We start from the raw sequence: 13,258 nt of genomic DNA on the forward strand, positions 1-13,258 counted from the left end.
CTTCAATGTTGTTTTTCCTCTAAATATTGATGATTAGCTTTTTAAATACATGAGTATTCAGACTAAAATGCAACTATTCTATTTATGTAGAAAATGCACAAAGTAAATAAACTAAACAAATTAGATACAGGTAGAACTAATGTCAGGAAGCTGCTTTCTGTTCTATAGTAGCTTATTCTCTGTAACAAAATACATTTCTTCTACAGACAACTTTCTTTCAATTTTCTTCCCTGTAATGTAGGTAATAAAATGGGTTACCTTCCTCACAGTATTGTTATTCAGATGCTTGAAACAGTTTACTGGTAGTAAAGTCTTTGAAAGGAGGTACAATATACATTTAAAGTAAAACTTAAAAATTAAAAAAAAATAAAGTAACTCTTTACTACAAAAAATATATTTCAAAATACTTTCCTCACCTTCCATCATTTGCTTTTCTATATATCTTCTTATAAAGTGTATATTTCTTTTGTATAATTCCGTTTAGTACATTAGCAGTTTTATCATCAACATAACTTTTCTTTCACTAAAATTAATTTTTGCTTAGGATTCCAGGTCACTCAGTTTTCTTCATAACTCTCAAGTTCTAGGTATAGTAGGGTTTCAATAAGTTATGCATATTCAAATGTTTTCCACATAATAGAGGAAAACTTTCAGAAAGTGTCTGTTACTTGACTATTTTTTCTTTTTAATTTTTTAATGATTAGCTTTTAAAAAAGAACAAAAATAAATCTGAGTTTGTTTGGACTTCTTTTTCTTCATTTTTATTTCAAACCTCCTGAAAGTTACTTAACCTTGAAATAATCTCTCTCAGTCACAGTAGGAATATAGAGTCCCAAGGTAAATAAACTAGAAATGAAACTTTACATGAATGTTCACTCTTTTCACAATGATTATTTTTCAATATCTAGAATGTCAAATGAAGGCTACATTGTTTTTCAGGAAGCCTTAACTCTTTCTTTTATCATTTATTTTATAACAAGTTAATTTATTCTTAATAGTAAAAATGCTTAAATTAATGTGCTAAACAGATTTACATAGATTTCTACAGAAATTGGCACAGAACAGTAAGAAGTGAAAAATACAGAAATCTTACTAAGTACTTTTTCATGTTTTTGAAATTAGTTTTAGGATAGTTGTTGAACTTGTAATGTCATTTCAAATTTTATTTCTAAATAACAAACTTAAGTTTTTCATTGTTAAGAGAAGCAAAGTGGCTGAGGAAGCAATTATGAAACCCTTAAGAGAAGAGTAACTCAAAATCCAAGCTTGAAGGCTAACACACTGGCACAGAAAATCTAGAATTTTAGATGACCAATCTATGGGAGATTATTTAGTCCAATTTTATCATTTTAGCACAGATTATATATGATAAATTCAATTATTACTAACAAACAACTAAGACTCTGTTGTATGATTAGTAAGTTATACAGCCAGCAACCTAACACATCTGGTTTTGTTGTTATCTGTAAGTACTCATTTAAATGCAGCAAACTAAAAATAGAAAAATATTTATTATTAGAAATGTTTGTCATAATCTATTTGAATGAATGCAAATACCTGTGCTTTTGAAAGGATTTACTACTATTCTCTTGTCTAAAATGCAGCCTCTGCACTCTTAAAATTTTACTGCCAAACCTTGAAGTGACAATAGAAAAAAAATCTAATTTTCCTGTTTTTTAATTGGATAAATTTGATATGTAACACTGTACAAATTTAATGTATATAGTCTACTACTTTGATATATATATATCTTGTAACGTGGTTGCCGCTATAGTGATATTTATCAATTACATAATTATAGTACAATATTATTGTCTCTATTCATTATTCTGTGTATTAGATCCCTGTGACTTATTTATTGTTACAAGTTTGTACTATCAATCTTATCCTCCACCTCCCATTCTCTGGTAGCCACCATTTTCCTGTTTTTCACAGGTTTGATTTTTTTTCTATTCTAAATATAAGGGGTATCATACAGTACTCGTCTTTCTCTGACTGACTCATCTCGCTTAGCAAAATGTGCTCAAGGTCCCTCTATGTTGTCACAAATGGCAGGAGATCCTCCTTTCCCATGGCTGAATAATATTCCATTGTGTATATATGTACCACATCTTTTTTATCCATTTATCCATTGTGGACATTTGCGCTGTTTCCATATTTTGGTTATTGTGAAAAATAGATAGATATTTTCTATCAGAACGATTAAAAGCAACTTCTCTAAAACCCAATTATTTTTAGTAGAGGTCTTCCAATATTTGGCTTATTTCTAACCATTCTGTATAACAGATAAACTTAGTTTCCCCAAGATATATTTTTAAATCGATTTTAGAAGGCATGTAAGAAAGGTATACTGCTAAAACTAGTACCCTACTAGGTTTTATTTTTTAATGGATACAATAGGCAACTGGTGTGATTATTTTAAAGTATGTTCAAGTTAAAACTGCTGCCACTCTCTGCTAAGCCACCAAACCATAGAACCCTATGAACTAGTGAAGAAAATCTGAACCTGTCTGAAGGTACTACACTGGCCCACTTCAGGGCAAAGTTTGAGCCATCATCTATGATTCAGGCACATATTGTAGATTTTATTGGAAAATGTCAACTCTACACAGAATGTGGACCTGCCTTTCAACAGCAACAGTGAATACCTGCCCCACATAGATGCAATATTAAACTCTCTGCTGTTCAGTTGTCTTAAGAAACTTCTTTACATTCATGGAGGACTAGCTTGCATTACCTGTATTCTTCTGGAAAATTATTTTCTTTTTTCTTTCTTTTTTTTTTTTTTTTTTTGCGGTACGCGGGCCTCTCACTGTTGTGGCCTCTCCCATTGTGGAGCACAGGCTCCGGACGCGCAGGCTCAGCGGCCATGGCTCACGGGCCTAGCCGCTCTGCGGCATGTGGGATCTTCCCGGACCGGGGCACGAACCCATGTCCCCTGCATCGGCAGGCGGACTCTCAACCACTGCACCACCAGGGAAGCCCCTGGAAAATTATTTTCTAAGCAATGTCTCCTAAAACATTGGTCTGGCTAGGCAATCCCCTCAAAATTGCTTGCACATACTAGGATAAAACAACTTCTTGGACTTTAACATTATTTATTTAACATAAGAAATTAAGTTTAATTAATTTAATTATAATAATTAAGTTAATTATTATTTAACATTGTTTAATTATTATTATTTTAACATATTACATAATAAAAGTGCTAAAGAATATAACTATAAAAATTCTGCTTGATTTTTTTTTTTTTTTTTTTTGGCGATACGCGGGCCTCTCACTGTTGTGGCCTCTCCCGTTGCGGAGCACAGGCTCCGGACTCGCAGGCTCAGCGGCCATGGCTCACGGGCCCAGCCGCTCCGCGGCATGTGGGATCCTCCCGGACCGGGGCACGAACCCATGTCCCCTGTATCCGCAGGCGGACTCTCAACCACTGTGCCACCAGGGAAGCCCTCTGCTTAATTTTTTTATCCTAGCAATTCCCAATGATCCTGGAACTCTTTACTGGCATAACACTTATTATTATCCTATAAAATGAGTGTTCTAATGAATACACTTTGGAAAACACAAATCTAGCTTTTCTCAACATTATCCATGGTTCCAGCCAGGCTGTTAAATGAATACTGTGAAGTGAATTCCTAGTAAATTTAATTTTAGCATTAGAACAGTGATAATTATATTACATTGTATTATGTTATTATAAATGAAGAATATTGTTGAGGACACAGTCCATTATAGTGTTGTTTTATCTTAATCCATGGGAATAATTCTCTCTTAGGTCTCAGTATTCCAGTAAAAGCTCCTATGGGAACTTTTATAAAAACTTCACAAATATCTTATAATACAGCAGTCCCCAACCTTTCTGGCACCAGGGACCGGTTTCGTGGAAGACAATTTTTCCATGGGCCGGGGGGAGGGGGGGAAGGGATGGTTTCGGTATGATTCAAGCACATTATATTTATTGTGCATTTTGTTTCTATTATCATTACATTGTAATATATAATGAAATAATTATACAACTCACCATAATGCAGAATCAGTGGAAGCCCTGAGCTTGTTTTCCTGCAAATAGATGGTCCCATCAGGGGGTGATGGGAGACAGTGACACCGGAAGTGTGTTGCTTCTGTCCAGTCTACTCTGTAATCTCGTTTTGGTTGCTGTCACTGCAGAAAACCCTGCTTCACAAAGACAGGATGTTGGAAATGGAAGCAGGCTTTTCAGTGCTTTTGTGGCAATCTCAGGATATTCTGCCTTGACTTTAATCCAGAACGTATGGAGATTTGAAGTTGTCTCAAACATACTTTTAAGGCCACCGTCATCTTCAGTCTGAAGCAGTTGATCCTCTTCTAGCACGGACAAAATTGATTCACCTGGCTTATTCACAAATGGGTCACAGATCCATTCCTTCCCAATTCAGGGGTCTTTCCTGGTTGGCAAGTAATGCTCAAACTCTTTTGATCATTTTGAGATAGGTGATCATGCACCAGCTGGGAAAAAGAAGGCCCTGGCTCAGTCTCTTTCAAAATTTCTGCTAATGTTTGAAACATGTCAAAAACCCCAATGTTCACTCGTCGCCCCCATAATTCCAGTTTGGCTTTGAATGTAGCCACTTTATCTGCCAAATTGAACACAGTTGTCATTCTCCCCTGAAGTGACAGATTGAGTTCGTTGACCAGGTTGAATATGTCACACAAGTAAGCAAGTTTTGCAACCCATTCTGTGTCACTGAAATGTGCAGCCAGTGGTGGCTTTTTCTAAAAGAAATCTCTGGAGCGGCTCTCGTAACTCAGAAACTCTGGTCAGTGATCTACGTTTAGAAAGCCATCTCACTTCTCTGTATAAGAGAAGACCTGTGTGCTCTGTATCCATCTCCTCACAGAGCCACGCAAACAGATGTGAGTTAAGAGCATGTACTTTAATGTGGTTGATAATTTTAATCACATCCTGCAAAACGTTGTTAAATTCAGGTGATATTTTTCAGCTAGCCAGCATTTCTCTATGGATGACACAGTGTGTAGACTCACATTCAGAAGCGACCTCCTTGACCAGAGTAGTGAAACCAGAAAGCCGTCCAGTCACTGCAGCTGCTCCGTCTGCATATCCAGACACAAAATGACCAATTCAGTTTTCCTGATATATAATCATTCAAAAACTTGAATAGTTCTACGGCTGTGGTGTTGACTGGCAACAAAATTGCACATAACATACACTCATGCACATCCTCCTGAAAAATATATCACACAAAAGCGATCATTGTTGCCTTGCTGTCAACATCGGTAGACTCGTCAACCTGGATTGCATACCACGGTGACTCATTAATTCTCTCTGACAATTGTGCCTCAATATCCTCTGCTAATTCATCTAGTTATGGTATTAGCTGAAAGAGGAACACGCATCACCCTCTGAATTGCAGCCTCTCCTAAAAGTTCACGACAAACGTCCTTATCAGTAGGCAGGATCAACTCTTCACCAATAGTAAAGGGCTTCTTAGCTTTAGCAATGCGGTTAGCCACTAAGAATGATGCTCTCAATGCAGACACATTTGATGAAGTGGTGGCCTTCAATAATTGCTTCTGTTCTTCATGTTCACATTTTTTTCTTTTGAAAAACTCCAAAGACTTGTCTTTTAATGCAGGGTGCTTGGTCTCCCTGTGGTGAAGCAGCTTTGAAGGTTTCATGGCTTCGTTGGCTAGCTGGTCGCCACATATTATACAAAGCAGACTTGCAGAATGTGAATCACCTGTGGCAATGAACCTATAATTTAAGTAGGACTCTTGGTATTTTCTTTTAAATGCAGCTTTCTTTTCGTTGGCAGTATTGGAGTCTTCTGCTGTCTAATCATTGGGTCTCTCCCCCTTTTCAAAGCAGCTCTCCAGCAACGTTTGTTTTTTACTCATTTTGGCTAGGGTTAGCTTGTGGGCTTAACCAAAACTGTGACTGAGACAAGTGTGCAGCGTGAGAAAGAGGCGCAGATGGAAGTGGTAGACAAAATAATGGGCGGGCCATGCACGGACTAAAATAAGTGTAAGATTCTGACTTAAAGCCTGCCATTAGATGCAGCTGTACAACTAAAGTACACCAACTCACTTGCCACTATAATGCCTGCCACCAGATGCAGCTTAATTGTCACTTGCCACTCACTGATAGGGTTTTGATATGAGTCTGCAAGCAATTGATTTATTATGGTCTTTGTGCCATCAAACTTCTCTGCTAATGATAATCTGTATTTGCAGCCACTCCCCCACGCTAGCATTGCTGCCTTAGCTCCACCTCAGATCATTAGGCATTAGATTCTCATAAGGAACTCGCAACCCAGATCCCTCGTGTGCGCAGTTCATAGTAGGGTTTGCACTCCTGTGAGAATCTAATGCTGCTGCTGATCTGACAGGACGCAGAGCTCAGGCAGTAATGCAAGCAATGGGGAGCAGCTGTAAATACAGATGAAGCTTCTCTCGCTGGCCTGCTGCTCACCTCCTGCTGTACGGCCCAGTTCCTAACAGGCCACAGACGACTATCAGTCCATGACCCGGGAGTCGGGGACCCCTGTTGTAATAGATTATGTTTTCCTCTTTCCATTAACCATAGAAGGCTCATAGCTAACATTCAGTAAAATTTTAACAACTGCACAGGAATAAATATTATGCATACTTATACACTTATGCATGACTTCATCATATTTCTGTCCTATTTTTCATTCTCCCTGACCATTTCATATTTTATTTTTCAATGCTATTGGACTTTGTAATTTTTCTCAATTGCTTTTGGGCCTTGTAAGCCAAGGCTGAAACAAAGTATGGAATAAATAGATGAATTATCCTATTAGTTAAAAACTTGAAGGGCAAAGAATACTACAAAGGATATAAGATTACTTGGATCAGCATAATAACAAGGATAAGGTGAAGTTCTCAGGTCAAAATTAAGAGTTTCCAGGTCTGTTTATTTTTTATTTTTTTTGTTGTACGCAGGCCTCTCACTGTTGTGGCCTCTCCCGTTGTGGAGCACAGGTTCCGGATGCGCAGGCTCAGCGGCCATGGCTCATGGGCCCAGCCGCTCCGCGGAATGTGGGATCTTCCCGGACCGGGGCACGAACCCATGTCCCCTGCATCGACAGGCGGACGCTCAACCACCGCGCCACCAGGGAAGCCCCAGGTCTGTTTATTTTTTGTAACACTCAGTATCTCTCATTAGTCTGAAACTCTCCAAGGTAATAGCCACCCTAAAGGTATGTACTCTGTTCTAGTCACCAAAAACTTTGTTTTCTGGGAATTTTGAAATAATCTTTAAATACCACATGTTAATCCAAAACACCCTTTCCTGCCAAAGACTTTAAGTTTTAAAATCATAATTACTGTGCTAATATGATTCAGGTGCCTGCACTGAATATTAAGTAAGAAGGAGCTTACTTTTAGAAGTTCATTTCTGACTTGCAAATTACTTTAGTAATTTTCTTCTGTGGAGAAAATATCTAAATGCATATATTTTAATAAAAGCCATGTCACACACATCTATCTAACCTCTCAACTTGGATCATTCTCTAGAATTCACTTCCAGATGATTTCAAAAACTTAAATATAAACCTTTGTAAGAGTTGTCTTTAATTTTACTTTTTTCCTCATTCCCTCATCTATACTAATATCAGTATAGCCAATTCTTTCTCAAATTCTTTATGGTATTCATGACCATCATCATCACTTTTCTGAATAATAAAACCTAAATATCTGGTCTTGTGTTTCTTCAGGCTTGCCCATATGCAATCTATTATAGTCATAGCATCAATACACACAAAATTAATTATAAAGCCCTGCTTTAGCTTTCCATTACTCTTAGGATAATTTCACTTCCTCTAGTCTAGATGCTTCCACATGTACACTAAGAACACTCCATATTTCTCTGCTTTAGCCTAACTAGATTTCATATAATTCTTGTTTTAATTGTCTTTCTCCTATTAGACTGGAAAAATCCCATAAGGGCAGGGACTTCCTGTTTCCCCAGCGTGTAGCCCAGTGTCTGGTACACACTTAATATATATGTTTGAAAAAATGAAATCGGCTCACTTACAATGTATCTTATAAGGACTATCCATGCCAAGGATTTGGAATATAAAACATAACTGGGCAAAAATGCAAATGCAAGGTAATTGTGGAAGGGAACTCACTGAAGTAAGCTGAAAAAATCTATTTTGAAGAGTGTTAAATGATATTTCAAATGAAATATGCTTGCATATAATAAAGAAAAAGATAGTAAATATATTTTATTTATATTTAAATTAGTCAATTAATTCATATATATCAATACTTACAGAAGGAGTAATCCTATAGTAAATCAATGGTGATTTCTTTTTCTTTTTTTAACATCTAAATATTTTCCTTTTATTTATTTATTTATTTTTAAACATCTTTATTTGAGTAAAATTTCTTTACAATGGTATGTTAGTTTCTGCCTTATAACAAAGTGGATTAACTATACATATACATATATCCCCATACCTCCTCCATCTTGTGTCTCCCTCCCACCCTCCCTATCCCACCCCTCTAGTTGGTCACAAAGCACTGAGCTAATCTCCCTGTCCTATGTGGCTGCTTCCCACTAGCTATCTATTTTACATTTGGTAGTGTATATATGTCCATGCCACTCTCTTTGTCCCAGCTTACCCTCCCCACTCCCTGTGTCCTCAAGTCCACTCTCTATGTCTGCGTCTTTCTTCCTGTCCTGTCTCTAGGTTCTTCACAATCAATTTTTTTTTAGAGTCTATATATATATATGTGTTAGCATATGGTATTAGTTTTTCTCTTTCTGACTTACTTCACTCTATGACAGACTATAGGTCCATCCACCTCACTACAAATAACTCAATTTCGTTTCTTTTTATGGTTGAGTAATATTCCTCTGTATATATGTGCTACATCTTCTTTATCCATTCATCTGTCGATGGACACTTAGGTTGCTTCCATGTCCTGGCTATTGTAAATAGTGCTGCAATGAACATTATGGTACATGACTCTTTTTGAATTATGGTTTTCTCAGGGTATATGCCCAGTAGTGGAATTTCTGGGTCATATGGTAGTTCTATTTTTTGTTTTTTAAGGAACCTCTATACTGTTCTCCATAGTGGCTGTATCAATTTACATTCCCACCAATAGTGCAAGAGGGTTCCCTTTTCTCCACACCCTCTCCAGCATTTATTGTTTGTAGGTTTTTTTTTTTGTTTGTTTGTTTTTTTGCGGGACGCGGGCCTCTCACTGTTGTGGCCTCTCCCGTTGCGGAGCACAGGCTCCGGACGCCCAGGCTCAGTGGCCATGGATCACGGGCCTAGCCGCTCCGCGGCACGTGGGATCTTCCCGGACCAGGGCATGAACCCGTGTCCCCTGCATCGGCAGGCAGACTCTCAACCACTGCACCACCAGGGAAGCCCCTGTTTGTAGGTTTTTTGATGATGGCCATTCTGACTGGTGTTAGGTGATACCTCACTGTAGTTTTGATTTGCATTTCTCTAATGATTACTGACATTGAGCATCCTGTCATGTGTTTGTTGGCCATCTGTATGTCTTCTTTGGAGAAATGTCTGTTTAGGTCTTCTGCCCATTTTTGGATTGGGTTGTTTGTTTTTTTGATATTGAGCTGCATGAGCTGCTTGTAAATTTTGGAGATTAATCCTTTGTCAATTGCTTCATTTGTAAATATTTTTCCCATTCTGAGGGTTGTCTTTTCATCTTGTTTATGTTTTCCTTTGCTGTGCAAAAGCATTTAAGTTTTATTAGGTCCCATTTGTTTATTTTTGTTTTTATTTCCATTTCTCTAAGAGGTAGGTCAAAAAGGAACTTGCAGGCTTCCCTGGTGGCGCAGTGGTTGAGAGTCTGCCTGCTGACGCAGGGGACACAGGTGCATGCCCCGGTCTGGGAAGATCCCACATGCCGGGGAGCGGCTGGGCCCGTGAGCCATGGCCGCTGAGCCTGCGTGTCCGGAGCCTGTGTTCCGCAACGGGAGAGGCCACAACAGTGAGAGGCCCACGTACCCCCAAAAAAATAGACCTTGCTGTGATTTATGTGATAGAGTGTTCTGCCTGTGTTTTCCTGTAAGCGTTTTATAGTGTCTGGCCTTACATTTAGGTCTTAAATTCATTATGAGTTTATTTTTGTGAATGTTGTTTAGGAGTGTTCTAATTTCATTCTCTTACATGTACCTGTCCAGTTTTTCCAGCCCCGCTTATTGAAGAGGCCATCTTTTCTCCATCATATATTCTTGTCTCCTTATCAAAGATAAGGTAACCATATGTGTGTGGGTTTATCTCTGGGCTTTCTATCCTGTTCCATTGATCTATATTTCTGTTTTTGTGCCAGTACCATACTGTCTTGATTACTGTAGCTTCAGTATAGTCTGAAGTCCAGGACCCTGATTCCTCCAGCTCCATTTTTTTCTCAAGTTTGCTTTGGCTGTTCGGGGTCTTTTGTGTTTCCATACAAATTGTGAAATTTTTTGTTCTAGTTCTGTGAAAAATGACAGTGGTAGTTTGATAGGGATTGCATTGAATCTGTATATTGCTTTGGGTGGTAGAGTCATTTTCACAATGTTGATTCTTCCAATCCAAGAATATGGTATATCTCTCCATCTGTTTGTATCATCTTCAATTTCTTTCATCAGTGTATTATAGTTTTCTGCATGTCTTTTGTCTCCTTAGGTAGGTTTATTCCTAGGTATTTTATTCTCCTTTCATCACTTTAAATATGTCCTGCCAGAACCTTGTGGCTTGCAGAGTTTCTGCTGAAAGATCAGCTGTTAACCTTATGGGATTCCCTTGCATGTCATTTGTTGTTTTTCTCTTGCTGCTTTTAATATTTTTTTCTTTGTATTTAATTTTTGATAGCTTGATTAATATTTGTCTTGGCGTGTTTCTCCTTGGATTTATCCTGTATGGCACTCTCTGCACTCCCTGGACTTGATTGACTATTTCATTTCCCATACTAGGGAAGTTTTCAACTATAGTCTCTTCCAATATTTTCTCAGTCCCGTTCTTTTTTCTCTTTTTCTTCTGGGACCCCTATAATTCAAATGTTGGTGCATTTAATGTTGTCCCAGAGGTCTCTGAGACTGTCCTCAATTCTTTTCATTCTTTTTTTCTTTATTCTGCTCTGCAGTAGTTATTTCCACTATTTTATCTTCCAGGTCACTTATCCATTCTTCTGCCTCAGTTTCTTGTATTTTCTCCATTCTATTTCGAACATTTTTGATCATCTTTCCTATCCTTACTCTTAATTCTTTTTCAGGTAGACTATCTATTTCCTCTTCATTTGTTTGGTCTGGTGGGTTTTTACCTTGCTCCTTCATCTGCTGTATGCTTCTCTGACTTCTCATTTTGCTTAACTTACTGTGTTTGGGGTCTCCTTTTTGCAGGCTGCAGGTTCGTAGTTCCCGTTGCTTTTGGTGTCGGCCTCCAGTGCTTTTGGTGTCGGCCTCCAGTTCAGTGGGTTGTGTAGGCTTCCTGGTGGAGGGGACTGGTGCCTGTGTTCTGGTGGATGAGGCTGGATCTTGTCTTTCTGGTGGCAGGACCGCATCCAGTGGTGTGTTTTGGGGTGTCTGTGACCTTATTATGATTTTAGGCAGCCTCTCTGCTAATGGGTGGGGTTGTGTTCCTGTCTTGCTAGTTGTTTGGCATAGGATGTCCAGCACTGTAGCTTGCTGGTTGTTGAGTGCAGCTGGGTCTTAGTGTTGAGATGGAGATCTCTGGGAGAGCTCTCGCCGTTTGATATTACATGGAACTGGAAGGTCTCTGTTGGACCAATGTCCTGAACTTGGCTCTCCCACCTCAGAGACACAAGCCTGACACCCAGTCGGTGCACCAAGACCCTGTCAGCCACAAGGCTAGCTTCCACTGTCACAAACTTTGGACAAATGTCTTTACTACTGCTCTCAGCAATCTTGTGAATATGCTATTATTCTCCCCATTTTCAGATGAGGAAATCAGAATTTAGCAAAGTTACATAACTTGCCCAGCATCACATAGTCAGGCTTTAGTATGGCCGGGACCCAAATCCAAACCTAATTCTCAATAGTGATTTTTTAAAAAGAAATTTTTAAACAAAAAATCTTTTCACTATCCCCACCAAATATATCCCCTAATTGATGTACTTGGTCACTGACTTAATCAATAAAATATAAATGCAAGGAAGAAGATTTATCTTATCCTAGTAGATCAGAAAAATCATACAAATTCTGGTTAAATGTAATAAGTTGGACAAATGCATGCATTTCTATTTCCTTTCCCAAACCTGACTAAAATGACAGTAAATTGTATTTACAAATGTATAATACCATAAGGACAAGTAGAATCCGAAGAGAAATGACCTTGAATTTTCAGACAGTGGAAAGCTGATGGAGACTTGGTAACAAACTGAAAGGGATGCTGAAACCTGATTGCCTAAAGAGAGATATCCAATGAAAAGCAGGCTGATTCAACTGAAGAACTACAAAATAGTTCAGACCTTGGGACTCCAAGGTGCTTTCAAAGATAGGAGTTAGGGGTAGTGATAAAAACAGGAGTATCAGTTCTAGACTCTTTCCTCCATATCACAAAACCAAAAATCCCTCCCTCCCCAACACATTCAAGAGAAGAGTGATTTATTCTCTCAAAGAAACTGAACTAGAAGGACTGTGAACTTAGGAACACCAGGCACAGCAGAAGGCAAGAATAAGACACCATTCTAAAAACAAAGGAGTTAAATAAGTCTACAGTCTGAACAGTAGATGAGACCTTCATCCCTATTATCCTTTCTTAGCTCCTAGAATGCTGTCTCCCAGATATACCTCTTACAAGAAGTCAGAGGATTATTCCCCAGAGAAACTTGCCCTAAAAGAAAAAAAAGACATTGATACTAATAGTTGGCAGTTCTTCAAGAAAAGAGAAAAAGGAGAAGAGGAAGAAGAAAGATGAGGAGGAGGAGGAGAGAGAAGAAGAAAGGAAAAAGGGAGGGAGGGAGGGAAGAAAGGAAGGAAGGAAGGAGAAAAAGTTTAGCCCCTGCTGCATACTTAGAGATTCCAATCAGTAACTTGCTCTCATATATAAATGAGCTCCTCATTAAAACCTCTATCAGAAAATAAAAACAAATAGAAACAATGGAGAGAAAATAGAGACAAGGCATAAAGAAGAATAATACCTCAGAAAACATAACTAATAGCTTCAGAAAGATGCCATAAAGAAGAGAATGTGATTTAGAAAAAAGAAAAATTAATCAGAGAACACAGGAGAACTCTTAGAAATTAAAA

At 38.3% G+C, this 13,258-nt stretch overlaps 1 protein-coding gene across 1 annotated transcript in view; it reads right to left on the reverse strand.

The window, feature by feature from the left end:
- Positions 1-13,258, reverse strand: part of PIP4P2 (phosphatidylinositol-4,5-bisphosphate 4-phosphatase 2) — an 86,472-nt gene that overhangs the window by 24,889 nt on the left and 48,325 nt on the right. The window lies entirely within an intron of this gene.

This window comes from Delphinus delphis, chromosome 17, assembly GCF_949987515.2.
Source record: "Delphinus delphis chromosome 17, mDelDel1.2, whole genome shotgun sequence".
Classification (NCBI taxonomy): Eukaryota; Metazoa; Chordata; class Mammalia; order Artiodactyla; family Delphinidae; genus Delphinus; species Delphinus delphis.